General features: G+C 47.5%; 1 long non-coding RNA gene across 2 annotated transcripts in view; it reads left to right on the top strand.

Moving 5' to 3' along the window:
- The window catches only part of LOC123373186, a 54,629-nt gene that overhangs the window by 27,841 nt on the left and 2,376 nt on the right, over nt 1-24,412 (top strand). The window contains exons 3-4 of one of the 2 annotated variants that reach the window (XR_006580603.1): nt 451-542; nt 14,780-14,879. This is a non-coding gene — a long non-coding RNA (uncharacterized LOC123373186). Of the gene's footprint in view, nt 1-450; nt 543-662; nt 1,009-14,779; nt 14,880-24,412 lie in introns of those variants that run through there. The other variant, XR_006580604.1, reaches the window with a different exon arrangement.

The following is a 24,412-nucleotide window of genomic DNA, read 5'->3' as shown; positions in this document are numbered from 1 at the left end:
TGGCATAATTGCAGTGGCAAAATGCTCAAATAGAGATAAGGCCAGGGACTACTCATCTGTGTCAAATTAAGCATGTCCATAAATGCTTGTGAGAGAGGGGCCTCAGACTGGACGTTAGTGTTTTCAAAAGTGGTCAGCATTGGTCTAACTCTGTTGCAATTGAAGTCATTTGCCAGTGGACCCACGTCAACAAAGTGCATCTCTCTCTAGCTCTCGCTTTAATAAATCCCATTTTTCTATTATCTGGGAAATTGTTGCATCCCATGTAGGGGCAGATTTTTTATTTTTTGTCTTTATTGGGTGGGGGAAAGATTTGCAAAATTGCGGCGCGTGCAACAGCTTCCTTTGTTCTCAGTGGGAACAGCCGGGCACTGAGTGCTTCATTCAGCTGCCTACGTAGAAGCTGATCTCTTTTGAAAATCTGCCTCTTTGCTTTCATTTTTCTTCCAGTTTTGTTGCAGTCGTGCAGTCTTGAGTCTTAAAGCCGGAGGGAGTCACTAGAACAAGAGGAAGTGCTGCCTGGCAGCTGCAGTGCATTGCAGGTGAGAAGCAGAGAAAATGGTGGCCTCTAATAAATGTGAGAGTAAACAAAGGGGCCCTGTGAGAGAGTGCAGGGCGCAAACAGGGCAGCCCCGCACTCTGATCACTCTAATGTTAATTAGCTCGCCAGTAGGAAGCTGACGGGGGTAACTACCCAAGCAGGCTGCCCAGCTGAGCCAATTACCCCATCAGCCCTGGGCTAATAAGAGGCAGCACAGGAAGGAAGTGCAGGGCGGAAGAGAGGAAGGAAGGACCGACCGACCGACCGACTGACTGACCGACCAACCAACCAACCAACCAACCAACCCACCAGGGCTAGCTGAGCCTAGCCAGACAGAGGCTCAGAACAGGGAGGCCTCGGTTACCCTCCGGCCCCGGTAAGAGGGCCAAAAGCGAGTTGACTATTGTAAATAGGCTGTTGCACAGGCACTGCTGTGAGATTGGTGGCAGGAACACAAAATAAAAAGACCCAGGGATGGCATAACCAGGGGAGTCTGTGCAGTTTTTACAAGGAGAGGGGCAACTCCCGTGACAGGCCTTATTACTACTGACCCATTCCCCTGAGTTAGCCCAGATCCTTCAGTCTGATGGTTCCAGTGCCCATGCAGCGGCCCAGTGACTTAAATGGGATCCCACGGGATGCAGAGGTGGGTGCTAGCTGATTGCATTGCAGTGGTGACTCAGAGAACCCCTTCGGTGCAGGTTGCCAACAGTAGACGTCTCGGACCCTGTAAATATAATTGAAATAATCTTTCTGGTAAACAAAGAAGGGTGATGCATGGGAGTGGTTTCATTTTTTTTTTAAATGCTTGGGACAGATCCTGAGCTACTGTAATTCCATGTAGGTCTGTGGACTTCGCTGGAGCTGTGGCCCAGTGTTTCTGATTGGAAAAAGAGGCTTTATTGCATGTAGCTATCTTGCAACCTGCTGCTCAAGTCTCCTCTGCTTCAGCTCACTGCAGTCACTTTACTCACCTAGCACTTCCCCTCTTTTTCAATCCACCCGAGCTATAAGTGGTATCAAAAATAGATCTGAGCTGACCAGCCTTTATTTCTCCTACCACAGCAAGATCAAGGAATAAGAGCAAAGGTTTCCTCTTGATATGAGAGAGAAAGGGGGGAAGAAGAAGAAGAAGAAGAAAAATCTCTGGCATATGTTTTTTCCTTTGTTCTATCTTATGGTTTAGGCTCTGCAATTATCTCATTTTGGATAAACCCATACCTCTTATTGCTGGGGCTGGGGGCGGGGGCTGGGGCTGGGGGGCAGGGGTGCGGAATATTCCACTGCTTTTCTAGTGAGCTATTTTCAGTGCTAAAGGCCAGACACTCAGTTCATGTAAATTGATGTAAGATGACTTACACCAGCTGAGGATCTGGGCCTAAAATTTGGACAACTGCAACACAAGTTGTAAGTGCAGATGAAAGAAGATCAGCTCTGCTTACTGCTGTGTGTTTCCTAATTTCCTCTCTTGTATTTTACAATCACTTTTGTTCTTTGGTCTTTTATTTTAAGTGATCTCTAATTATGTTCTCAGAACATTCAATCTCTGGTATCTAGGCTTTCATCGACGTGCAAGGAGTATAGCAGTATTATTATCAATGGGGTTTACACACATTAATTCACAACAACCAGAATAATAAAACCTGCATCCTCAGCTGCTGTAAATCAACCAAGTTCCATTGACGTCAAGATGACAGATTTACACCAGCTGAGGATCTGGCTCTAAATCTCTGTTCTACTCTATGTATAATTGCTCCGTCATGATTAGGATATGTAGGCCGCTGTTCTGCAAACACTTATGCTCGTGATTAATTTTAGTTCCATTTTGGGACTGCTCAAGGGAGTAAAATTAAGCATATGCATAAATATATACAGGATGCGTGCCCAGTGGTTCTCAAATGTGGGTTGGGACCACAAAGTTGGTCGTGACCTCGTTTTAATGGGGTGTCCAGGGCTGGCTTAGACTTGCTGGGGTGCAGGGCCGAAGCCTGAGCCTCACTGCCCAGGGCCCAAGCCTCACCATTGAGGGCCGAAGCTGAAGCCTGAGGACTTTAGCCCTGGGTGGCAGGCAGGGGTGAAAGTAACTCTGGAGACTTACTGGTCCGGGGGCCAGCTCCGGCTCCTGGAAGGGGCAGGGCCTCGGGCAGAAGGGGCAGGGTTGGGGGTCAGCGTCCCCCAGCGAGCCCTTCCATGCTCCCTGGCCCGTGCCACCCGGGGCTCCAGCAGTGATTTAAAGGGCCCGGGGCTCTGGCTGCTGTTGTGGTCGGGCCCTTTTAAATTGCCGGCCCTGGGGCAGCTGCTCCCTTTGCCCCCCTACCCCCCTCGTTGGCGGCAGAGGGGGGCAAAAGAGGCAACAACATTAAAGCAGGGTCCTTTGCTGCTGCGGCACTTTAAAGTCAGCTGGGTATGGGCTGGTACCGGCGGCCACTTTGGCCCATACCAGCTCACTTTCACCCCTGGTGGCAGGACTCAGGTTATAGGCCTCTTGCCTGGGGCCGAAGCCCTCCCTGGGTGGTGGAGCTCGGGTGGGTTCAGGCTTCAGTCCCCCATCCTGGGGTTGTGTAGTAGTTTTTGTTGTCAGAAGGAGGTCGCGGTGCAATGAAGTTTGAGAACTCCTGGTTTAGAATAAACACAAATAGTTTCTGAACCTTTGGAAATAATTTACTTTAATGATATGTATGAAATTCCAATACATTAGCCAGATCGTCTTTGGCTATTTGGTTTCATGGTTTAGCTATTGTTCTAGTTCAATGATTTTTGGATTAAATCTAGTGATGTGTTATGACCAAATGGGCCATGTGTTATCCCTAACTGGTAGAAATTAGCATACGGGCAGGGAAGGTCAATGTTACATGCCCAGTTACAGTAGCTGAGGATCAGGCCCATTGTGAGCAATCTGAGGCCTTGTCTACACTGGCAAATTTCTGCGCAGTGAATCAGCTCTGAGCACTGTAACTCCTGAGGTGTACATACTGCCAAGCCACTTAGTGCGCAGAAACTGCACAGATGCAGTGCTCTAAAAAAACCACCTCGATGAGAGGTGTAGCACTTTCTGTGCCGGGGGTACAGCACTGCACAGGGCCGGCTCCAGACCCCAGCGTGCCAAGCGTGCGCTTGGGGCGGCAATTTGCCGGGAGGGCGGCAGGCGGCTCCAGCGGACCTCCCGCAGGCATGACTGCGGAGGGTCCGCTGGTCCCGCGGCTCCGGTGGACCTTCCGCAGATGTGCCTGCGGAGGGGCCGCTGGTCCCGCTGCTTCGGTGGAGCATCTGCAGGCGTGCCTGCGGGAGGTCCACCAGAGCCGCGGGACCAGCGGCCCCTCCGCAGGCACGTCTGCAAGAGGTCCCCTGGAGCCGCGGGACCGGCGACCACCAGAGCGCCCCGCACGGCGCGCCACCCTGCTTGGGGCGGCAGAATTCCTAGAGCCACCCCTGGCACTGCAGTGCCAGTGTAGACACCACTGGTGATTACAGCACTGCGATTGGCCTCCAGGAGGTGTCCCACAATGCCTGTTCTCACCTCTCTGGCCATCAGTTTGAACTCTACTGCCCTGCCCTCAGGTGACCAACCGTCAGCCCCACCCCATACATTCCTTTGCAAATTTGAAAATCCCCTTCCTGTTTGCTCGGTGGCACGTGCAGTGGCCTCAGCGCATCTTTCCAGGTGGCCATGCCTGCCCCACGCTCCCCCGCTTGGAGCAATGTCAAGCTGCTGGACCTCATCAGCATTTGGGGAGAGGAGGCTGTGCAGTCCCAGCTGTGCTCTAGCCATAGGAATGATGATGCCTATGGACAGGTTTCACAATGCATGATAGAAAGGGACCATGACCAGCACACATTGCTGTTCAGGGTCAAAGTGAAGGAGCTGCGGAGCGCCTACCACAAGGCGCGAGAGGCAAACCGCCACTCCAGTGTTGCACCCATGAGCTGCCGGTTCTACAAAGAGCTGGACCCGATACTCGGTGGCAACCCCACCTCCATTGTGAAGGCCCCTGTGGATACTTCATTGGCTCGTGTGTCAGTTGAGAGTGGACCGAGCCAGGAGGAGGCAATCTTGGATGAAGAGGGGGAGGAGGACCCAGAGGCAGAGGATGACTCGAAGGCCAGAGATGCATGCAGCAGTCAGAGCCTGGCAAAGTGCAAACAGGGGAGGAGGCCCCTGGTAAGTGGATCTGATTTTGGGAATTGCTGAAGCGAGTTGTTGGGGGCAGGAGGGTTGCAGAAAGCAGGCTTGTCTCCCATCCCATGCCTAGTTTGAGCAGCAGAACAGGCTGTTGATTGACTCCCTCAGAGGAATCTCCCTCAGAGATCTTCAGGAAACTCTCGTGGAGATACTGGGCAATCCGCTGCCACAGGTTCCTCGGTAGAGCTGCTTTGTTTCTTGCCTCATTAATGGTAACTTTCCCATGCTGCTTTGCTGTCACGGGTCGGGGGAGGAGGGACCATAGCTGCACACAGGATAGCCGCATAGGGGCCGGAGTGGAAGCCGCAGGCTTGGAGAAGACCCTCTCTTGATTCCCTGCTCACCCTCAGCAGCGAGATAACTTCCAGAATGATCACATCCTGTGGGGATAGGAATGATTATCAGGCCCCCCCTACAGTGCGGGCTCTCCCCAAGAGCCATGTGCCGAGTGTACAGCAGGGTCTGGGAAGCCTAATTTCCCCTGCCCCTGCAGCTACTCACCATTTTGGGGGCCTTATGGCTCATGTGTACTTGCCTGGGGTCAGCCAGTTAGTGACAGGTGTGTGAGTACTGGCTGTGTTTTAAAGCACTAAATCAGTGTTGTCTGTGTTACAAACAATCCTGCTTCTGTAAAATGTTGCATTTAAACTTCACAGAGATGACCTTGGGAGCCCAGCCTCCCACTTTGTTATTGGCAGCAGAACGGCTGCGCAGAATTAGAAAGTGACCAAGAAGAACTAAGGAGGACTTTCCCCATGAGGTTATGATGCACTCCGCCGTCAAGAAACAGGACTTGAAGGAGTGGCGGGAGAGCGAGAAGATGGACCGAAAGGAGAACATGGCACACCAGAATGAAGCCACAGAGCGGCTCTTGAATGTTATGGAGCACCGAGCGGACACGCTCCAGGCGATACTAGCTCTTCAAACCGAGCAGCTCCACACCCGCCCTCCCCTGCAGCCGCTGTCGCAAAACTCTTTCCCATGCGCTCTTTCCCCCACCCCCAACACATTCTTATCCACCTCCTGGCTCCACACTCTTCCTTCAGCATTCCACTCTTCCCTCCTCACAGTCCAGCAGTGTGGACTCCCACTACCCACTGCACTCAACACCCATCCCTCTGCAGTTTGGCCCTGCTGAAGTACAGCACCTGCTGCATCGTACTCCAAAGGAGAAAGTTGGGTATGATCCCTGGACATACACAAATCTTTAGCCATCCCGGGACCCCTCCTCCTCTTGAGACCTTCCCTTCCCCCAGCTCCATCCCCCTCCCTGCTGATGAATTTTTTCATTTGATTCTCTTCTCCAATTTCAGAGTAGCAGCCGTGTTAGTCTGTATCTGCAAAAAGAACAGGAATACTTGTGGCACCTTAAAGACTAACAAATTTATTTTAGCATGAGCTTTCGTGAGCTGCAGCTCACTTCTTCGGATGCATAGAATGGAACACACAGACAGGAGATATTTATACATACAGAGAACATGAAAAGGTGGAAGTATGCATACCAACAGGAAGAGTCTCTTTTAATAAAAGAATTGTGTTGGTTTGAAAGCAATCTTTATTCTATTAAGTGAAAGCAAAAAGAGCCCTGCAAAGTGACATACAATTATGTTAAGGCCCCTTCTTGCATCATATGCACCAATCACCTCCTAGCATTACAAGCACCACAATCCTGAGCATAGCAACAAATATTAGAGGCTTTCTGATCCTTATGGCCCCGCGCTGTGCCCCTCTAATAGCCTTGGTGTCTGGCTGTTCAGTCTCAGCCTCCAGGCGCTGAGCCTCTGCAGTCTAGCCCTCAATGAAGTTTTCACCCTTTCCTTTACAAATATTATGGCGTGTACAGCACATGGCTATAAGCATAGGACTATTGTCGTCGGCCATGTCAATCTTCCAATACAGGCATCGCCAGCAGGCTTTTAAATGGCCAAATGCAAACTCAACATTCATTCTGCACTGCTCAGCCTGTTGTTGAACTGCTCCTTGCTACTGTCAAGTTGCCCTGTGTATGGCTTCATAAGCCACGGCATTAAGGGGTAGGCAGTCTCCCAGGATCACAATGGGCATTTTGACTTCCCCTACGGTGATCTTCTAGTCCAGGAAGAAAGTCCTCACTTGCAGCTCCTTGAACAGGCCAGTGTTCTGAAAGATGCTTGTGTCATGCACCTTTCCAGACCAGGCTGCGTTAATGTCTGTGAAACGCCCACAGTGATCCATAAGCACCTGGAGAACCATTGAGAAATATCCCTTGTGATTAATGTACTCGGTGGCTAGGTGATCTGGTGCCAGAATTGGAATGTGTGTGCCCTCTATTGCCCTTCTGCAGTTAGGGAAGCCCATTTGTGCAAAGTCATCCACAGTGTCATGCATGTTGCCCAGAGTCATGGTATTTTGGAGCAGAATGCAATTAATGGCCCTGCACACTTCCATCAACACAAGTACAATGGTCGACTTTCCCACTCCGAACTGGTTAGCGACCGATCGGTATCAGTATCAGGGCTTCTGCGCTGGCCCATATGCAGCTTGCCTGTGTGCAGCAATGGTCCCTCTGCCCCTCACAGCACAGTGGTGCAGACATGTTAGCCTGACTGGGACAAGGAGCACTGTAGCTCTCCCAAGGAACCTGCACAAGCAGATACCCCAGCTTCTGCATGAGACCTTTGAAGAGATCACTGAGGCTGATTACCGTGATATGAGAGAGCACATTAATGCCCTATTCCGCATCTAGGCATTCATGCAGCCCTGACCCTCCTCGCCCCAAGAGCCCGCACCGAACAACTTCCTTCCAAAATAAAAGCCCCTTACCAGGCACCTCCTCTGGTGTTTGTCCTTCCCCAAGCACCAGCCACTGTGACTGGCTACCTTCCTCCTGGCTTGAGAATAGCTCCTGGCTGCATGCATCTAGGGATGCCGGGGTGTCTCCCTCCTCCTCAGCACCCTCACTCCCGCTTTCCTCCTCCTCCTCCTCCTGCCTTGTTGAACTGGGCTCTGAAGTGTCCATGGTGGTACTCAGAGTGGAGGTGGGATCACCCCCCAGTATTATGTCTGGCTCTTTGTAGAAACAGCAGGTCGCGGGGGCAGCACCGGAGCGGTTGTTTGCCTCGCCGGCTTTGCGGTTGGCATTCCACAGCTCCTTCACTTTAACCCTGCACTGCAGTGTGCTCGGTCATGGCCCCTTTCCATCATGTCCCTTGATTTCTGCCCGAAGGTATCATAATTCCTACAGCTGGAGCACAGCTGGGACTGGACAGTTTCCTCCCCGCAAACACTGATGAGGTCCAGCACCTCGCCATTGCTCCATACTGGGGATCACCTGGCGCGTGGAGGCATGGTCACCTGGAAAGATGCACTGAGAGCACTCCACACCTGGCTGAGCAAACAGGAAGGGGAATTTAAAAATTCCCAGAGAATTTAAAGGGCGGGTCTGACAGTTGGTCACCTGAGGGCAGGGCAGTAGAGTTCAAACTGACGACCAGAGTGGCTAGAACAGGCATTGAGGGACACTTCTGGAGGCCGATCAGAGCGCATTGACAGACCAGGGCATCCACACTGGTGCCGTGGCACTCCAGCAGGGGTGCAGCAAATGTTATACCTCTCATCAAGGTGGAGTACCAGGGACACTCCAGCCGCAGAGTCCAGGCGCTCTACGTGCCTTGCCAGTGTGGACACCTCAGGAGTTAGGGTGCCCAGGGCTGCTTTAATGCGCTCCAACTCACAAGTGTAGCCAAGGCCCTAAGGAATAACTCCACTGCCACTCGTGACGTGTTGGTCAGAGTGAGCAGCATACTGGTCAGCAGTGTGGGATCCATTCCTGCAGCCTGAAAAGGCAGGGCGCACAGTACACAAACCGTTGAAAGATGGTGCCAAATGTGGACGGAAGCACAGGGATTGCTGGGATGTGAAGCAATGCATCACGGGGCATTGGGACTGGACCCAGGATGCCCCGTGACCCCCCCTCTTAGCGGCAAAAGAGAAAGAGGTGCTCTGTGGGATACTGCCCAGAATGCACCGCTCTGACTAGGGCTGCAAGTGCCACAAGTGTGAACACGCTATTGTGCAGGCAGCTGACAGTGTGAACACACAACAGCGGTTTCCTTCGGCGCTCTCTGAGCGGCGCTGTAACTGCCGGTGCTGTAACTTTGCCAGTGTAGACGTGCCCTGAGATTTAGAGAGTGTGATGGAAGGTAGCTCAATCTAATTAGTACCTACTAAAACTCCAGTCAAGACAAAGCAAATGTACTTTAGAATGTGCTAAATTGAGCTTCAACTCCAGCAGTTTAACACATTCCAAAGTACAATTTTTTTGTCTTGGCTAGAGTTTTAGAAGGTGCTAATTAGACTGCGTTAGCTAATGCAATTTTACTTCACGCCATTAAATCCTAATCTAGACAAAACCTAATCATGCAGTCAGATGGGAAACAGTTTTCATTCAAGAGTTAGTTGATGGTGGATAGGGCGGAGGACTGTGGGAACGTTTAAATGTTGATCTCTCTACATTTGATGATAACATGGGGGAAAGTCCAAAAGCTGTTAATATTTGACATTAAACCAATCAAATGCATGTCAGATGGCTGACAAAGCATGTGGGTAAGTTTCTCAAACACAACAACATAGACTCATAGACTTTAAGGTCAGAAGGGACCATTATGATCATCTAGTCTGACCTCCTGCACAATGCAGGCATGAATGATTTTGCCAGAGATGAATGTGTTTTCTTAGTGATCTACATTAACATGAGTGGCGTGTGGCTTTAGCTGGCCTCACAAGGAGTTGGGTGAACAGAAGTGCAGTGTCACTGGAAAATATTCCTGTGATTCTATGATCTCCTTGCACAAATTAGACTGAACATGAATCAGGACAAGTCTCTGCCTAGATGTGTCTTGGGGTAATCATTCCACGATAATTGTTTTATGAGAACAGAGGAAGTCTTTGGATTATCTCCTGAGGTTGGGATACACCATTTAAGTTGGGGAAAGGGACCTATTTTGAGTGGAACCAGGGCATTTCCTAGTAAGTGGAACCAGGGCATTTCCCAAGATCTATAGGGGAATGCTTCCTTGCTCTTATAAAGTTCTCTATTGCTGGTGTAGATGCTGTCTGTTATCTGCATGATATTGCCACAGCATCAATAGATTAAACCACAGTGATTCTAATACTAAATATTTCTTATTTACTATCAAGAGAAAACTGTCAGAGTAGCTGTGTCACGTACTTGGATTGTTCCAAAAATAACAGAACTCTCTAGCACCTTTTATATTTCTGAAATGTCTCAAATTAATAGCCTACAGTAAAGCCTGTGGATGTCATTTAATTTTTAGCCCTGCTGTATGGTGCTTTCTGCAGGCTTCCTTTATAAGCTATCCTATAATTCCGTCAATATAATATCTTAGTTCTCCATGGGTAGCAATTAACCTTTATTCAACAAGCTCATTTATCACATTAGGTTGCACATGAAAGATGTTGAAGTCCTACCAAATATGCTCTGATGTCAGATATTTCTGAATCTGAATGAGGCTAGACAGCTGCAAACGGGAATAAAGAGTTTGCTAAACTGTCATTAGCAATTAGGAGATCGCTCATCACCTGCTACTCCATCAACAGGCAATATCAGCCAAATATTAGATTTAGGAACACCAGTAGGAACAATTCCAAATATTGGTGAAGGGAATGCCCCCCCTTCCTCTTTCCTTTTTCTCGAGATCCTACCACACGTGCAACAGCACTTCCTGTCCATTTTAGGAGCCCATAGTTATAAATACTGGTTCCCAACCCCTGTTCTGCAGACCTAGAGTCTGGTCCTTCATAGGTCTTCCTTAATTGTGTGACTGCACCTAAGCAACCTGCATCCCCATCCCATGCTGGCTGTCGTGGGAGATTTGGAATCCACCACATTCAGTTAGTCTCCCCTTCACTGAGGTAGCTTTGCATACTGCCCTCACATTGGTGCAGCCATCTGCAGAAGGCTCACTCCAGAATAGGAGATGCTCTGGTAGCAACCATTGGTGGAATGGCTCCTACATCACCCTCCCTTCCTGCAGTTGGCATAAGAAGCATGAGTAGAGGAAAAGGGTGTGCCCAGAGCCTTCTTATTCTATTTGTGTTCATATCCTGTGCCCATCAGCGTGGTAACCCAGGGACTAGCAATTTCTGGGGCTGTTGGCAGCTGGTATAAATTAGAGCAGCCTTCTCTTGGAGCAATACCTTAAATCCCCTTGGAAGCTGAAACGGGGGCAGAACTCAACCTTCCAACAGCAGTATGCCACAGGGAGAGGGGCAGACTGTCAAACTGGCAGGCCTCAAGCCAATTTAGGCTTTATAGCATCTTAAACTCCACCAAGAAACCCACAGGTAGCCTGTGAAGATCCCAGAGCACTGGTGTCAGGTGCTCATGATGAGACACTCCACATTACTAGGGGGTAGTTAAATTCTGCACCAGCTGAAGGGAGCTGAGGGTTGCATTGCAGTGGTCCATTCTAGAAGTGACAAAACTTTCCAGGGAGGCGCATGGGCCTATCTAAGCAGTCACCTGCAGGCTCGGGGCTCAGAAGTGTTGTACAATTGCCCTGTGCTGGGGAATAGGCAAGAAATAGCCCTGAATATGCCCAAGCAGGATTGGGCCTATAGTGACTAACAAGTGAGGCAAAAGTTTGATATTCTGCACTGGAACAATATGCAGCTTCAACATGGACCTTCATCTGATTGCAATGTGGGTCTGACTCAGTGCAACATTTCCAGGCCAAGAGTTGAAGCCCTCACTTTTTAAATTAAGCCCGTCTTTTTTAAAAGACGAGAGAGGTGTAATTTGTTTTATTAATTTCCCCAATAAAATGTACAGTACTTTTAAGCTGATTGAGTGCCATGTCTCTCTTTGGCAAACAGTGTCTGCATCTCTCCCAGATCTATTCACATGCTTCACCTCTGTCTGAAATGCATACCAGGGCTGCACTGAGATGCCAGATCACTGAAACTGTCTGCCAGCTAGAACTTTGTTTTTAAACTCTTCATAAATACTAAAAATAGAGAACGCCTATTTGTTTTTTATGTAGACTACAGAACATTTTCTTATAGTAGCCAGTGGTATTTTGGACAGCCCAGTTTCAGATGATGCGCTCGATGGGGCATAATGATAACCCATAGATACCCAGACTTTTAAATCAACACACTGTAAACTCAACAGAAACTATACAAATCATGATAGAAAATGAAACTTTTTGTAACTAAAAGCTGTTGGGTTTTTTAATTATTCCTAGAACTCATTTCTGACTCATTTTATAGATGTTTACAAAACTGTTAAATGTAATTCTTGTTTTAAAATAGTATTTTATATCTAACTAAAGTAGATGGAGAAAAAGTAGCAAGAGAAATCTGCTGGGTCAGAACAGGAAAAAGGATTTAAAAAAGTTAATGTGCTAAAGCCAGAAGAAAGTTAGACTTTATGGGGCAGTGCAAGGACACTGAGCAATCAGTGTGAAAAGCACCTTTGTTTATCAGCAGTACCTAAAAATGTGATTACAATGTGTTACTGTAGAAGGGAGTGGGATTTTCTAAAGTGTTCACTGTTGACCTAACTCCTCTCCTACTGAAGCCATTGGGAGCTTTACCACTGGCTTCAAAGGGAACAGAGTTAGGTCAGGGGGAGTTTTACCATAGATTTCGGTGTGAGCAGGGCTAGGCCAATATTGAAGACTGTGAAAACGACTCTTTGCGGCTGCAACATCAGCTCAGCCATCTGTCCAACAAAAGTCAACTCCTGTAGCCAAATGCCTCCACTACTTGCAAAAAAAAGATCATTTTCTACTTGGCCTCTACGTCCTTGGCAAGGCCTTTAGGCCAATGGCTCTCAACCTTTCCAAACTAGGAGCCTGATTTGTCTTGCATACCCCACAAGTTCCACCGCACTTAAGAACTACTTGCTTACAAAATCAGACATAAAAGTACAAAAGTGTCACAGCACACTAGTACTGACAAATGCGGATTTACTCATTTTTACAATATAATTATAAAATAAAATCAATGGTAATATAAATGCTGTACTTACGTTTCAGTGTATAGTATACAGAGCAGTATAAACGAGTCACTGTCTGTATGAAATTTTAATTTGTACTGACTTTGCTAGTGCATTTATGTATCCTGTTGTAAAACTAGGCAAATATCTAGATGAGTTGATGTACCCCCTGGAAGACATCTGGGTACCCCCAGGAGCACATGTACCCATGGTTAAGAACCACCTGCAGGGCTAGGGTTTGGGGTATCCCTGAGGAGCAGCTCACAGACTTGCCATCCTCCTGGGGGTCATCACTCCCCCATTCTTGGCCTGTTAGTCCAGCTCAGGTGGCCCGTCTTACTGCCGTAACTGCTGCTGTTCAGCAGCAACTCATTTGTAGTTTTCACCTCTTCTGTAGCATTTCCAAACCAGAAAACAACCCCCTGGTCTTGCTAATTACAGGTGCCATGACTCTATCAATGTGCTCTGAGAGAAGCATCAGTTGCAAAGAAAAACAAAACTCCAAGGGACGTTCAGCCTTCAACGAGGGGAGGGGGCAAAATGCCCCTATAGACCTCAGCTCTTTGGATGCAACATCTCACTCTGGTCCAATGCAGCTTTAATGCCCTGAATCCCAGTAAACCAACCCCCTGGTTTAATGGAAGGTGGGGCATGCCCCTCAGGAATGCACTGTCTGCAGCCCAGCTCCCATGGAGCTCCAGGCTTTGGTCCTGCCAGACTCCTAAGCTCTGCAGCTCCACTGTCAGGGAGCTGAGGAGCAATGCAGGAGCTTTCTCGATCTGTGTGGCGTAGGAGCTCCTTGAGACTGAGGTGCCAATGTACCTGGACCCCTGAATTTACCTGGGTTTTGGAGGCCCACAAGACACTCCTAAAGTTAAGACTTACCTGTATAACCAACTAAACAATACAGAAAATGATGAGAACAGTCAGAGGCTTGGGGAAAGTCTGGGACTGAGGGAAACATCTTCAAAAGCACCCAGGTGACTTAAAATTTTAACCTGGTTGCCAGGGGCGGCTCTAGGTTTTTGGCCGCCCCAAGCAGTCATGCCCGGGAGGCGCCCCGGAGCCGCGGGAGCAGCGGACCTCCCGCGGGCATGACTGCAGAGGGTCCACTGGTCGCGCGGCTCGGCTGGACCGCCAGCAGCTGCGGGCGGTTCGCAGGTCCGGCGGCTCCGGTTGAGCTGCCGCAGGCATGCCTGCGGGCGGTCCAGCTGAGCCGCGGGACCAGCGAACCGTCCGCAGTCATGCCTGCGGGAGGTCCACTGGAGCCGCGGGACGAGCGCCCCCTCCGCAGTCATGCCTGCGGCAGGTCCACTGCTCCCGGGGCTCCGGTGGACCTCCCGCAGGCATGACTGCGGCAGGTCCGCCGGCCCAGCCTGCCGCCCCCCCAGGAAAGGGCCGCCCCAGGCAGGTGCTTGCCCCGCTGGGCTCTGGAGCCGGCCCTGCTGGTTGCTTTACAGAGGCAATGAATGAGAAGGGACATGACAGAGGTGTAAAAAAAAATGATTGGCACAGAGATAAGGTGAATAGAAGGTCCTGATTTACATTTTCATCACACAAGAACAAGGGAACAGTCCACTGAAATTGAAAGGCAAATTAAAACATGACACAAACTAATCCTTTTTCACACAATACATAATTAACCAGTGAAACTCACTGCCCCGTGATATCATGCAGGCCAAGACCATAGCAGGATTCACAAAAGAACTGGACATTTAGGCCTGGTCTACACCGGGGAGGGGAATCAATCTAAGTTATGCAACTTCAGCTACATGAATAACATAGCTGAAGTTGACGTATTTAGATCTACTTACTGCGGCGTCTTCACTTTGGTAAGTCGACGGCTGACACTCTCTCCGTCGACCCCGCCTGTGCCTATCGCCCTGGTGGAGTACCGGTGTCAACGGAAGAGCGCTTGGCAGTCGATTTATCATGTCTATAAGGCATATAAACTCATAGGCGTGAGGGCACTAGCCAGTTTCTGGCTGATGGGTTAGGAAGAAACTTCCCCCAGTGACCAGCTATTCTATAACTGCCCTTTCATGGTTTCTTTCAGGTTCCTCTGAAGCAGCTGGCACAGGTCACTGTGGGAGAGAGAATATTTGACTAGATGGACCATGGGTCTGATCTGCTCAGACGATTCCTATGACATAAATGTAAGTGATGAAAGTTTCCAACTTCTGTGCTACACCAACTCCATGCCTAACTCCACTTGTTTGTCCTAAAAAGAAATATCCAGCTCCCCAGACAGGTCTGAACTGGGATGCAGAAAATGTCTCTCTTACTCACTGGGATGTGTCAGATAATGACCTCCACTCCCCTGAGTCTACACTGTTGCCCCACTGTGGAGCAGAAAATGCTGGCCCTGCTGACTTCTCTCTACCCAGTGGCTGCCTTATATGAGGGTCTTACATCTAAGTAATGAGAGGAAAAGGTTGCTGAGAGGAGAAAGGGGAAGGTGCCCTGACAGCCACCTCACCAGCCATTACTTCCCATTGTGGACCAGATTGTCCTTATCTCTTGCATAGTGGGTTTTGAGGGAGTAATTCAGTTCTGGTAAGCTGATTGCTAATGATGACATTCCCATTCCTGATTTATTAGCACTGCTGTACATTGAGTACAATATCCCTTTGCACATGGGGACAGCATATAAGGTATCTGCCTAGTTCCAGGTTTGCATTTTAATTTCCAAGTTACATTGTATTTTTAAGGGCCATTGAATGCTCACGAAGGTATTTATTTTATTGTCTGAAAACTTCTTGTAATTCTTTTGTTGCTGTCATAAAGAGGCGTTATCTTTCATGTAGACTTGAATGGTGGCATTTAAAAAAAAAAAGACAACTCGATTTCCTTAACAGGTTCCTAATTTATTTAAGTACAAACATACTTATGAGCAACAGCGCCACTGTCAGCCAATGCAGAGATGGGCTCTGGAGCATGGCATCCTTGTTTTTCTTAGGGAAAAGAATGAGAAAGCAAGAAAAGGGAAAATATTTGAGCTGCAGGCTTGGACTGTAGAGCTCGTGATGTCAAGAAATCCCCGGCTGCAGTTATAAAAGGATCACAATTGTATTTTTTTTAAGGCTACATTAAAATAGGCATTTTAGCAAAGTTTTAGGAGTTTTCCAGGACAGAGGGATCAATGCTTCCTCTCCAAATGTTTTGGCAGTGAGTCACCGATCAAATGTCAGCCACAATTTAGACATTGTTGCAACATTCTGATTTCAATGCAAGGCCTGCGCTGAGTCACTGAGGGCTGTTCTGGGATTCCTCCCTCTCCAATGTGCTTTTGTTCTTGAATGTCACCAGAGAGCATCTTGGTGGACACAAGCAATCAAAGCAGTTTTCTTAATCCAGCCAATTGTTTGGTAAATGACTCACCAGTTAACAGAAAACCCAAAAACAAGTGTGCATTGGGGGAGGGGAGCCTAGAAAAGGGCACTGCTGGGTGTTGGAATCTGCATCCTTTTAGCTCTGAATACAATGTGTGCTTTGCATGAGTTCTGGGGAAGGTGTAATGCACCCATTAGCCTGCTTTTTGGCGTTTAAGGATACGTCTACACTGCAACCGGAAATGTGATTTCAGGTCAGGAGACATACCTGAGCTAGCTTTAATGTATCTAAAAACACCAATGAAGACGCAGCAGCTCGGATTCCAGTGCACGCTTGCAAACCCTCCCAGAACTTGGTTACATAGTTGCATTGAAAGCCCATGTCGGATTCTGTGCCGCCATGTTTTTACTTATTTTAGCTATTTTACCTAGCTAGATTAAAGCTAGTGCGGGTACGCCTACCCAAGATGCCACCACACCTCCAATTGCAGTGTAGCCCTACCCTAAAACACGCTGCCACACAGGAATGTAAATACTTCTATACTCACCTACAGCTTTGGGGGACAGACCTTCAGGATAACAGTTTTCCTAGCTGCCCAGTCAGGAATGTTCCAGGATCAGTTATGCAGGACCTGGAATAAAAGCACTGCCCCAAAAGCCAGTCAGTAAGAGCCAAGAATGAGTTCAAAATTCCAGCACAACAGTTAGAGGCTGCATCCACAGCTGGTGGAAAGGCAGCATAACTCGTAGACTATACAGTTAGAAGGGACCATCGTGAACATCTAGTCTGACCTCCTGCACCTTGCAGGCCACAGAACCTAACCCACCCACTCCTGTAATAGACCCCTAATCTCTGGCTGAGTTACTGAAGTCCTTAAATCATGGTTTAAAGACTTCAAGTTACACAGACTCCACCATTTATACTAGTTTAAACCAGCAAGTTTAAACCTACATGCCTCAGGCTGCAGAGGCAGGTGAAAACCCCCCAAGTCTCTGCCAATCTGATCCAGGAGGAAAATTCTTTCCTGACCCCAGATATAGTGATCAGTTAGACCCAGCAGCCCAGACACCTGGGAAAGAATTCTCTGTAGTAACTCAGAGCCCTCCCCTTCTAGTGTCCCATCATTGACCATTGGGAAATATTTGCTGCGAGCAGTCGCAGATCGTCTACATGCCATTGTAGGCAGTCTCATCACACTGTCCGCTCCATAAACATATCAAGCTCAGGCTTGAACCTAGCGAGGTTTTTTTGCCCCCACTGTTCCCCTTGGGATGCTGTTCCCGAACTTCATTCCTCTGATGATGAGAAACCGTCATCTAATATGAAGTCTAAACTTCTTGATGGCCAGTTTATAGCCATTTGTTCTTGTGTCTACATTGGTGCTTAACTTAAAAAACTCTTCTCCCTCCCTGGTATTTAGCCTGCTGATGTATTTATAGAGAGCGCTCATATCTCCTCTCAGCCTTCTATTGGTTAGGCTAAACAAGCCAAACTCTGAGTCTCCTCTCATAAGGTAGGTTCTCCATTCCTTTCATCATTATAGTAGCCTTTCTCTGCACCCATTTCAGTTGGAATTCATCTTTCTTAGACAAGGGAGCCCAGAACTTCACACACTATTCCAGATCAGGTCTCACCAGTGCCTTGTATACTGGTACTAACACTTCCCTGTCTCTACTGGAAATATCTTGCCTGATGCATCCTAAGATTGCATTAGCCTTTTTCATGGCCACATCATATTGGCGGCTCAGTCATCCTGTGATCAACCAATACAGTCAGGTCTTTCCTCTGCTCTGTCACTACCAGCTGATACATCCCCAGCTTATAGCAAAAATTCTTGTTCTTAGTCCCTAAATGCATGATCTTGCACTGTGCACTATTAAATTTCATCCCATTTCTGTTACTCCAGTTTACAAAGTTATCCAGACCTTCTTGTATAATATTCCAGTCCTCCTCTGTATTGGCAATACCTCCCGACTTTGTGTCGCCCGCAAATTTTATTAGTTTACACCCACTTTTTGTGGCAAGGTTATTAATAAAAATGTTAAGATTGGTCTCAAGACTGATCCCGGAGGAACTCCACTAGTAACCTCCCTCCAGCCTGACAGTTCACCTTTCAGTCTGACCCATTGTACTCTTCCCTTTAACCACTTCCTTATTCACCTTTCAGTTCTCATATTCATAGAATCATAGAATCTCAGGGTTGGAAAGGACCTCAGGAGGTCATCTAGTCCAACCCCCTGCTCAAAGCAGGACCAAACCCAACTAAATCATCCCAGCCAGGGCTTTGTCAAGCCTGACCTTAAAAACCTCTAAGGAAGGAGATTCCACCACCTCCCTAGGTAACCATTCCAGTTCTTCACCACCCTACTAGTGAAAAAGTTTTTCCTAATGTCCAACCTAAACCGCCCCCTCTGCAACTTGAGACCATTACTCCTTGTTCTGTCATCTTCTACCACTGAGAACAGTCTAGATCCATCCTCTTTGGAACCCCCTTTCAGGTAGTTGAAAGAAGCTATCAAATCCCCCCTCATTCTTCTCTTCTGCAGACTAAACAATCCCAGTTCCCTCAGCCTCTCCTCATAAGTCATGTGCTCCAGCCCCCTAATCATTTTTGTTGCCCTTCGCTGGACTCTCTCCAATTTATCCACATCCTTCTTGTAGTGTGGGGCCCAAAACTGGACACAGTACTCCAAATGAGGCCTCACCGGTGCTGAATAGAGGGGAATGATCACATCCCTCGATCTGCTGGAAATGCCCCTACTTATACAACCCAAAATGCCATTAGCCTTCTTGGCAACAAGGGCACACTGTTGACTCATATTCAGCTTTTCGTCTACAGTAACCCCTAGGTCCTTTTCTGCAGAACTGCTGCCCAGCCATTCGGTCCCTAGTCTGTAGCAGTGCATGGGATTCTTCCATCCTAAGTGCAGGACTCTGCACTTGTCCTTGTTGAACCTCATCATATTTCTTTTGGCCCAATCCTCTAATTTGTCTAGGTCCCTCTGTATCCTATCCCTACCCTCCAGCGTATCTACCACTCCTCCCAGTTTAGTGTCCTCTGCAAACTTGCTGAGAGTGCAGTCCACGCCATCCTCCAGATCATTAATGAAGATATTGAACAAAACCGGCCTCAGCACCGACCCTTGGGGCACTCCACTTGATACCGGCTGCCAACTAGACATGGAACCATTGATCACTACCCATTGAGCCTGACCATCTAGCCAGTTTTCTATCCACCTTACCGTCCATTCATCCAGCCCATACTTCTTTAACTTGCTGGCAAGAATACTGTGGGAGACTGTATCAAAAGCTTTGCTAAAGTCCAGAAATAGCACATCCACTGCTTTCCCCTCATCCACAGAGCCGGTTATCTCATCATAGAAGGCAATTAGGTTAGTCAGGCGTGACTTGCCCTTGGTGAATCCATGCTGACTGTTCCTGATCACTTTCCCCTCCTTTAAGTGGTTCAGAATTGATTCCTTGAGGACCTGTTCCATGATTTTTCCAGGGACTGAGGTGAGACTGACTGGCCTGTAGTTCCCTGGATCTTCCTTCTTCCCTTTTTTAAAGATGGGCACTACATTAGCTTTTTTCCAGTCATCCGGGACCTCCCTCGATCGCCATGATTTTTCAGAGATAATGGCCAATGGCTCTGCAACCACATCTGCCAACTCCTTTAGCACCCTCGGATGCAGCGCATCCGGCCCCATGGACTTGTGCTTGTCCAGCTTTTCTAAATAGTCCCGAACTACTTCTTTCCCCACAGAGAGCTGGTCACCTCCTCCCCATACCGTGCTGCAGAGTGCAGCTGTCTGGGAGCTGACCTTGTCGGTGAAGACAGAGGCAAAAAAAGCATTGAGTACACTAGCTTTCTCCACATCCTCTGTCACTAGGTTCCCTCCCTCATTCAGCAAGGGGCCCACACTTTCCTTGACTTTCTTCTTGTTGCTAACATACCTAAAGAAACCCTTCTTGTTACTCCTAACATCTCTGGCTAGCTGCAACTCCAAGTGTGATTTGGCCTTCCTAATTTCACTCCTGCATGCCTGAGCAATACTTTTATACTCCTCCCTGGTTATTTGTCCAATCTTCCACTTCTTGTAAGCTGTTTTTTTGTGTTTAAGACGAGCAAGGATTTCACTGTTAAGCCAAGCTGGTCGCCTGCCATATTTACTTTTCTTCCTACACATCGGGATGGTTTGTTCCTGCAACCTCAATAAGGATTCTTTAAAATACAGCCAGCTTTCCTCGACTCCTTTCCCCGTCATGATATTCTCCCAGGGGACCTTGCCCATCAGTTCCCTGAGGGAGTCGAAGTCTGCTTTTCTGAAGTCCAGGGTCTCTGTTCTACTGCTCTCCTTTCTTCCTTGTGTCAGGATCCTGAACTCGACCATCTCATGGTCACTGCCTCCCAGGTTCCCATCCACTATTGCTTCCTCTACTATTTCTTCCCTGTTTGTGAGCAGCAGGTCAAGAAGTGCTTTTCCCCTAGTTGGTTCCTCCAGCACTTGCACCAGGAAATTGTCCCCTACACTTTCCAGAAACTTCCTGGATTGTTTGTGCACTGCTGTATTGCTCTCCCAGCAGATATTGGGGTGATTAAAGTCACCCATGAGAACCAGGGCCTGCGATCTAGCAACTTCTGTTATTAATCCCCATCTTCTCCAATTTAACTAATAATTTCCCATGTGGAACTGTATCTGATGTCTTAATGATTAAATCTACTTCATTTCCTTTGTCTAAAAAAATCAGTTTTCTCAAAGGTTGGTCTGCCATGAGCTACCATTTTTGTAAAACCATGTTGTATTTTATGCCAGTTACCATTTACTGCCACGTCCATAACTACTTTCAAAATTTCTTCCAAGACCTTGCATACAAGTGAGGTCAAACTAACGGGCCTGTAGTTTCCTGGATCACTTTTTCTCTTTCTTAAAAATAGGAACTATATTAGCAATTCTCCAGTCGTACGGTACAACCCCTGAGTTTATGGATTCATTAAAAATCCTTGCTATTAGGCTTGCAATTTCATGTGCCAGTTCCTTTAATATTTCTTGGATGGAGATTAATGGCACTAAATCAGGGGGCTCATATTAGCTGTTTAAGTTTGACTTCCACCTTAGTTGTGGTAATTTCTACTTCCATATCCTCATTGCCATTAGCCACCCTGCCAGTACCCCTAAACTCCTCATTATCCTTATCAAAAACTGATGCAAAATATTTGTTTAGATGTTGGGCCAGGCCTAGATTATCTTTAATCTCCACCCTATCCCCCATGCTTAGTGGTCCCCCTTCTTCTTCCCTTGTTTTCTTTTTATTTATATGGCTGTAGAACCTTTTACTATTGGTTTTAATTCTCTTTGCAAGGTCCAACTCTACTTGGCTTTTGGCAGTTCTCAATTTTCGGCTACATTTTCTGACCTCCAGGAGGTAGCTTTCCTTGCTGAGCCTTCTCATCATCCATTGCATGTAGGCTTTCTGCTTTCTCTTAATCACCTGTTTGAGGTGTTTGCTCATCCAGCTTGGTCTGCAACCCTTCCCTATGATTTTTTTCTGGCTTGGGATGCAGGTTTCAGATAGCTTCTACAACTTTGACTTAAAGTAATTCCAGCCTCCTCCATATTCAGATCCTTAAGTTCTTCAGTCCAGTCCACTTCCCTAACTAATTCCCTTAATTTTTTTTAAGTTTGCCCTTTTGAAATCAAAGACCCTAGTTGCAGATCTATTTTTGTTTATCCTTTCCATTTAGTTTAAACTGAATTAACTTTGATCACTCAAACTGAGGTTATTCTCTACAACCAGTTCTTCTATGAGGTCCTAATTACTCACCAATACCAAATCTAAAATGGCATCACCTCTTGTAGGTTTGGTGGCTATTTGGCGAAGAAATCTGTCAGATATCACATCCAGGCAAGTCAAGGCCCTACTATTAATAGTAATACTTGTCCTCCAATCTATATCTGGGAAGTCTCCCATAATCACATAATTCTCAGCAGTATTTTTTCATTAAAAACTTTAAAGAAGTCTCTAACCATATCCAAAACAGATCCTGGGTGTCTGTAGCACACCCCAAGCACTATCCTAAGGGAGCCTCTGGTAGCTTTCTTCCCCAAAGTGATTTTAGCCCAAACATGTTTCTGTTATCCCTATAATATCGGGTTTCACTTCCTGCACCAGTAGTTCTAGTTCTCCATTTTGTTACCCAGGCTCCTTGCATTGGTGTACAAACATCTTATTAGTTTCTGCTTGGCTTTGCCCAGGTTCCTCCTCCAATGAGATACAGTCAGTCTACTGCCAGTATCGCCTACCTGACTGTTAATTTCATTGGTACTGGCGCTTTCTTTCCTCTTAATGTCCATTCTCCTACCTGCTGCTGTTCCTTTCTCCATTGCTCTTTTTTGATTTTCCTGATATTAGAATCACGTGTGGAGATTACATGAGCATCTCCCGATCATCTCCCCTAAATTCCTAGTTTAAAGCTCTTTTAATCAGTTGTGCCAACCTCCATTCCAGAAATCTATTTCCCTCCCCACTCAGGTGGAGAACAATCCTTTCTCCATGACTGCCTCGTAGTGGTCGAACATCCCAAATCCCTCCTTTTAGCAGCACTGCCTGAGCCATCTGTTGATCATTATAATCTTGTCTCACCTTCATTCTCCTCCTCTGTGGGTTAGGTAGAATCCCACTGAAGATCACCTAGCCTCCATTTCTTTAAGCATCATACTCAGCCTGGCATAGACTCCCCTGATGTGTTCCAGTGAGAATCTAGCAGTATTATTTGTTTCACATGAAGAACAATCAGTGGGTTCTTTCCTGCTCCCATTCGGATCCTCTTCAGCCTGAGGTCCAGCCTCCCATATCTTAGCTGTAAAGAAACTGTGCCAATTTACACTGGCTGAGGATCTGATCCTGAGTCTTTTCTCTGAGTATTCTCATGGAGGGGTACCAGAGTCAACAGCAGGACCGTGTCCAATCAATGGGTTCCCTTGACTCCTCCATTATCTACTCTGCCGTGACACAGAAATTTCAAACAAAGATCCCTACATCCACTCCTTAGGCCTGGTTCCCTCTCACTCACACTGGTGGGAATCAGGAATAACCCCGCTTCACTCAATGGCATTACATTGATGTAAAGCTGGTGGGAGTGAGAAGAGAATCAGGATCACTGCTGTTCACTTCTCTTTTCTCGAAGGGCTTGAGTGTGAGCCGGACTGTGCACCTGCCACCAGGAGCCCTCGTACGCTCAGACACTGGGAATGCACATGGAGGGTCACAACACAGGAGAGAAAGCAACTGCCAGAGCTACCACTACCCTTCTTGTGCCGATGGGTGGGGGCTGGGTAGGCAGGGTTGAGTGGAACATTGCTCCCCCCACCCCATAATGTACTGGCCAGAGCAGTTTAGGCAGAGCAGAGTGGGAAGCAATCTGCATCAGGAACAGGGCTGGTACAGCTAACTTTCCCCATGGAAAAAGAGGAAAGCAAGGACTGAATGTTCACAGTCAGAAGAGAAGAATGAGGGGGGATTTGATAGCTGCTTTCAACTACCTGAAAGGGGGTTCCAAAGAGGATGGATCTAGTCTGTTCTCAGTGGTAGAAGATGACGGAACAAGGAGTAATGGTCTCAAGTTGCAGAGGGGGAGGTTTAGGTTGGGTATTAGGAAAAACTTTTTCACTCAGAGAGTGGTGAAGCACTGGAATGGGTTACCTAGGGAGGTGGTGGAATCTCCTTCTTTAGAGGTTTTTACGGTCAGGCTTGACAAAGCCCTGGCTGGGATGATTTAGTTGGGAATTGGTCCTGCTTTGAGCAGGGGATTGGACTAGATGACCTCCTGAGGTCCCTTCCAACCCTGAGATTCTATGATTCTATGAGACCCTGGTCCCTATGCTGTTTCTGGGGAGGCACATCTCCATGATACCCCTTAGGGCAAATTGCCAGGGGGCAACGTAGCCATAGATCCGTTCATTTAAAAAATGGATGTTACTGCTGTATGTTGACCTGACCTTGTGACTAGAATGAGTCTATCTTTCTGTGGCTTTAATATCAATCACATTTCATTTCATTGAGCATGTTCCTCCCGATTTAATTTTCAAGATTAGCCTTACTAAAGTTATAAGCATTGTTGCTGTAATTACATTAAAATGAATGTGCCATTTTCTTCTGCACGGGAGAGACCACTCCAAAGATTAGTAATAATAAAAGTAAGCAGGCTGCGACTTAGCCAGTGTCTGCTTGCTGTAGGTATCGATTTTTCAATTACAGCTAACACGGTTAGCAGGAAATGCATTCCCTACGTGGCTCTGAAATCTAAAGTCACCCACAGATTATTTTTCTTACTGTTTCAAATTTGAGTTTTCAT

The sequence above is a fragment of the Mauremys mutica genome, chromosome 6, assembly GCF_020497125.1.
Source record: "Mauremys mutica isolate MM-2020 ecotype Southern chromosome 6, ASM2049712v1, whole genome shotgun sequence".
NCBI classification, from domain to species: domain Eukaryota; kingdom Metazoa; phylum Chordata; order Testudines; family Geoemydidae; genus Mauremys; species Mauremys mutica.
The sequence above is the reverse complement of the archived record's forward strand: the minus strand, read 5'-3'. Positions and strand labels throughout refer to the sequence as shown.